We start from the raw sequence: 6,000 nt of genomic DNA, 5'->3' as shown, positions 1-6,000 counted from the left end.
TGAGTTGGAAAGTTTTCGAGGACAATCAATAAAATTAGAGTACGGCTCTCAAGATTTGGGGTTGTTTGATCCCTTTTGTCCTTCAGGATTATTCTTACTGTATGCCATTCACAGACCTCCGAGAAAGATTGAGGACCTGATAGGTGAAATATTTCCTCCACGGAAAACTTTTCCTCCCTCAACGGTGATCAGAATCATTCCCAATCGGTACCCCTCATCCAAAAATGCTCCAAGGACAATGGATGGTTGATAGAATGTAAACAAAAAAGCTTCCTATAATCAGAAACAATTTAGAAAACTTCTGATGGTGTATACCCCTTATGAGGCGATATGTGAAGTCTTATGATAATTTTAACTCATAGCGCCATCTGTGCTTAGCTTTGCACTGTCAAACATCCATTGAACATGTTAATAACTGTAACTTTGATTCCTGGCTGCCATATTTGTTTCTTAAACTTGTCTTGTCCTCTAGTAGGTTATCAGCAGTGACTTTGTGTATTATTCCAGCCTTCTTAAAATAAAAATTATGGCTGAAAAACTTAAGGTTCACGCTGAAGCTCCACCTGAGGAGGAAGAAGAAGAGGATTTGGTTGATCCTATGGAAGAGGTTAGAGATAAATGTATTCAAAAGCATTGTGCTAATTTCTTGGAGAAATTCAACGAGTGCACTGAACGGGTTACGAGCCGAAAGAAAACTGAAGAAACTTGTGTGGAAGAACTTGTTGATATGTTACACTGCAGAGATCACTGTGCATACAAAGAAGTATTCAAACATGTGAAATAACAGTGAGTAATATTAGTGTAGGTCAATAAAGAGTGATATTTCCGTATTGTGATCTGTCGTACTAATTACAATCTCTAAGGCTCCAAGTGGGAAGTTGCATTTTTTTAAAAGCTGAGGTCTGTTTCGAAGTGGCTACGAGTTGTTCCCTTCGAGGTTCTTTTTTAGTTAGTCGCTGCCTTGAAGTTGCCAAAACTAATCTATTATTCTGCCTCAGATCATGATACTGTAAGAAAAGTTCTATAATTTTATTTGTCTCTGTCTGCACTAAGTTTGGCAGAATAATATTTAAATAGCTGGCGAGAAAGATCACGATATAGAAAATTTCCCCAGAAGGTTTATAATTGTTAAAAGATATCTGTATATGATAATATGTGCTTAGTCAGGAGGTTTCCATATCGTGATCTGAGACAGAAAAATCACCAAATCTTGGCAACTTGCGCACAGCGGTCCGCAAGAAACTAAAAAAAAAAAAAACATCACAGAAAAGAACCAACTGGAAATTTATAACTCGTAGCTGACCCTGGGCAAACATCTACATGTTTTGTTTTTTTTTAAATTGAAAGTTTAAAATCTATTCGTCACCTTAGCGATTGTAGTTAGCACGACAGATCATGATACAAAAATATCTCCATTAATCATTCTTACTAACAAAATTTACTGGAACATAATCGATAATACCTGCAACTAATGTTAAACTATGAGTATTAGTAAATGTGATTGAAAGAAATAGCAGTATACACCAGTGGTTCCCATTTTTTTCTGTTACAGAAACGTAAAAGATCAACATTCTTCCTGCGGAACCCTGACCTTATAAATAAAGTTTATGATGGCAATAATAAATGTTATAACCTATAAAAGACAATTTTTATAATATCTATTTAAATGAATGAGGATTTTTCATCATTTTATTATTTATAATCTTTAATTAGGTTATTATATCTGACAGTTAACTTTGCTGACCTTATGCTATATGTAGTCTAGTTATGAATTTGTTGTTAATGAATATACATAAGCTGGTGTATATTCATGTCAAAATTCATTCACTATATTGTTAGAGATTCTATAACTTATAAAGAATGTCATTTATATTTCATTGCTGTTTTACTTGAAATAATTTTATTCTATAATATTATATTGCCATAATATAGCGGTAACTGAAACATTAAATAAATTATGAATTATCAGGGGTCTGTCCAGACATTTTGTAAAAGGTCCTGTTTTTGTAAAATTGTGAAAAAACAATTCATAATTTGGGAATATAAAGTAAGTGTTAAGTCATATTCCTTCTACCAGAGTCCTGCTTTTGTGAATTTGTGTAAATAGGGTCCTGTTATTGCTAAAAAATCTTTTCAAGAAGTTTTTAAATTATAAATAGATACAAGCTCAACAATTGCTCCTTTTAAATTAGAGATGCAACATACAAATATTTGGTATTTAGCCGTTATTGCTAAACACAGAACATTCATTTCGGAATAATAATGGAAACAAAATCTCTCACATTTTTAATAATTTCAATTGACATATTTTAAATAACAAAACTTAGTAATGTATCACTTTTAATGCATTATGCATTAAGTAAACTTAAACAATTCATAAATTTANTTAAGTCATATTCTTTCAACCAGAGTCCTGCTTTTGTGAATTTGTGTAAATAGGGTCCTGTTGTTGCAAAAATTGCTAAAAAACCTTTTCAAGAAGTTTTTAAATTGTAAATAGATACAAGATTTTGCTCAACAATTGCTGCTTCTAATTTAGAGATGCAACCTACAAATATTTGGTATTTAGCCGATATTGCTCAACACAGAATATTCATTTCGGACGTATAATGGAAACAAAATCTCTCACATTTTTAACGATTTCAATCGACATATTTTAATAACAAAACTTAGTAATGTATCACTTTTAGTGTGTTACGCATTCAGTAAACTGAAACAATTCCTAAATTTATAATATTTTATTTAAAAAATTGCCAGAAATTAATTTTGATTAACATAATATTCTATTAATTAATTTTATAAATAAATATAAATTGATCAATTATTTATTTATGAAAAAAATTATGATTTAATATGATTTAATATTAATAAGAATGCACACAAGATGTTTGTAAAAGTAGAAATATTTTCTTAGAATGCTACATTTGGAATTTAAACTTAGGGAAACTTAGTTTGTTTCAACCCTGGAAGGGTAATTTTTATCTAAACATTAATGTTCTAAGCAGTTTTTTTTTTCAGTAAATGTAATAACATATTTGCAAAAAATTAAATACTTTTCATCATTTGATTCTTTTTTATAAAAAATTACCATTTTTCACAATTTATTAGAAAGAAAAAAATATATATATGAGGATTAGGAGGGGTATAAAATCTAACCAAAGGTGAAAAAACTGTAGAGCTTACAGAATGAAAGTGCAAATATATATATAAATATACGCATTTAATAGAGTAATATAAATTTGAATGAAATATTTTTAAAGAAAATTTATAATGTTTAAACAAAAATTAAAACAAATCCATTACAGTACAAAATAAATTTCTATATTTATTTAGTATTATTTTTCAGATATTAGAAATATTTCTAATTTTTGAATTATTAGATGTTTTAAGAACTTTAACTATTAAAAAGTTCCTTTTTTAGTTTTTTCCTAAAAAAAAAATTGCCTAAGCTAAAACAAATTTTAAACAGAATAAATTACAATGGTAAGCAGTTTAAAAATTCTAGTTTTTCTCAAGTTTTCATGGTGCTATAAAATTGTATTAAAATATCGGGATTGAACTGAGTTTATATTCTTAATGGTAATTGATACATTAAACTGAACTTTCTTATACATGAGAATGTTGATATAAGAAATGACAGCAAAATAGATTTGCTGGTTATATCTTTTTGATCGTGTAATGAGTTTTCTTATATTGACATTCTTTCATTAAATCTACCTTATAAAAGAAAATTTTATTTTTTAACTTTTTACGAACGTTTTATCTTTTTACTTATAATATAGGAATCATTTTTTTAATTCTTTTGTCGCGTGTAAATTTATAAAACAGTTGACTATTTCTCTAATGCCTGTTTTTTTTTTTTCAGTCTTCCAAATGGAAAAATTTCATCTTCAACTACAATTGCTAAATGATAATACATCCAGGAAAGACAATTATTAGTTAGGGATTTAAACATGAAATGTTAAGTTGAAAAAAGAAAAAGAGTATATTGCTGTCAAGAAATCTCTCATTTTTCGTAATATTTATCAAACCCTGTTATAGTAAATTTGCATTTTTAATTTTGTTTCCATTTATATTAGTCATGTTATTTTCTGCAAAATTATTCTTAGACAATTAAATTCTCTCAAAAAATATTTGTCTGCATATTATTTTACTTCAATAAATTTAATTTTCTAGTCTAATGTTTCTTCCCCCCCTCCTCAATATATATAAATAATCCTAAGCAAAGGAGTTTTCTAATACTGCTATTAGGTGAGGTTGAATTAATACATCAAATTTTTTAAGACCAGTTCAAGTCGTCATCGAAATATCAATTTTAAAAGACAACTATTTGATATTAGTTGAATATTATATATTAAGCAAATTTAAACGTCTAAAAGTTGTTTTATTTCAGATAACCCTTAACAGACTAATGCAGTCTAAAAGCTGCATGACACTTTAACTTACTTGGTCAAATGCTGCTTATATGGTAGAAGTAATTTTTTGACCACTTTAATTTTTGTAATTTACAGTTAATCCAACTATGATTATAATTATATCTGGTGGGAAGTAAACTTATAATGCAAACGGACTGTGAAGGGTTAAGAAATAATTGGGGGAAGAAAAAAAAACTAAATGGAATTAAAGCTAAAAAACAATTTCGAAATAGCTGAATTTTAGCATTACCTACTTCTCTTATTGCAATAAAATATGTAATGCTTTATGAGAAATAAATTTTTAAAAATTATTATAGTTACATACTGACTTGTATGTAGTAAAATATATTAATGTAAATAATATCTCAAATTTAATAAATTATAATTTAAATTATCAACATTTTGCAGTAGGTTAATAATCCAAATGAGATTATCAATAAAAGTGACAGAGAAGGATTTTATTACAAATTCAGATTTATAAATCAATGCGATATTTTTGACCCCTCTTTTTATTTGGTTGAAATGAAGCCTGTTTTAAACTACTCATTTTAAGTCTTTACTAGATTGCTCGAAACTCATGCCCACTCCATTGTAAAATTATGTCTTGTTCTGATAATTTTTTTGGCAATTATTGCTACGAATTTATGCTTGGTTATTTAAAATCACAATAGCTTTCATTAAACAGTTATTAACCATTGATATTCTCATGTTTTTCTTAAATACCGAAATTACGACACGCAAATTCTAATAACCGGTTTGAGGCGATGTCACCACAAATCCATGAGGCGTTTCTATTGTTTTTTTCCCTACAGATTTTATTTTTTTGGAAAGTAAATCTTGAAACGTGACACACAATATTGAGTAACACCTTTTCGAAGAGTCTGATTAGTCTTCAAATATTTTCGATAACTACTGACACACATTTCACCGCTTTTTTAATGTGATGACGATTCACAATATGCGAAACAGAAAATTAGTGTTTTCCCTCTTCAAAATGGGTGAATATCACCCATAGTATTGTAGTTTATGTATGTAGATGGGGAAAAAAAATTCTATAAATGGAGGTTTTTTCTTTTTTTGTTAATAAAAAGCACTTTCGACACAAATATTAATTATATTACTCTCAATCTTGTATTAATTCATTTCTATTTTCATTTTTTAAAGAGAATTATGACTTGCACCAACTTTGCTTTCACATAGTTTTATTATGACACTATTTTTGTCATCAAAATTCTCAGATTTCTATTTTTTTTTGGTTATCAACTTCAGCTGATTTAAAAATTATTTGTTTTTTTCTTAAATAATAACATGTATATTGTTGAATGTAAAGTTATTAGATTATTTTGAGTAAAAACCAAGAAGTAAATCATATCTATAGTTAAGACTTTATTAATTACCAATCACCAGGTCAAACATTAAGTTCATATAAATACAGTTATGTTGCTAGCTAAACATGGCATGAAAACAAACTTTTCAGTTGCACCAGAACAGTTAAAGTTGATTTTTAAAAGAGAGATAGGGTGGGGGGGAACAACACAAATGCTATATGTACACATTCTTGTCCTTCAAAGCCAAAAATATTGAG

At 28.1% G+C, this 6,000-nt stretch overlaps 1 long non-coding RNA gene across 1 annotated transcript; it reads left to right on the top strand.

Moving 5' to 3' along the window:
• The first annotated feature begins 376 nt into the window (after nt 1–376).
• On the top strand, nt 377–4,133 carry LOC107442204 (uncharacterized). Its single transcript, XR_002376560.3, has 2 exons — nt 377–786; nt 3,866–4,133. It is a non-coding gene; the product is annotated as an uncharacterized lncRNA (long non-coding RNA).
• Nucleotides 4,134–6,000: the final 1,867 nt, after the last annotated feature.

This window comes from Parasteatoda tepidariorum, chromosome 8, assembly GCF_043381705.1.
Source record: "Parasteatoda tepidariorum isolate YZ-2023 chromosome 8, CAS_Ptep_4.0, whole genome shotgun sequence".
In the NCBI taxonomy this organism is placed as follows: Eukaryota; Metazoa; Arthropoda; class Arachnida; order Araneae; family Theridiidae; genus Parasteatoda; species Parasteatoda tepidariorum.
Note: the sequence above shows the minus strand (reverse complement) of the source record. Positions and strands in the feature narration are given on the sequence as shown.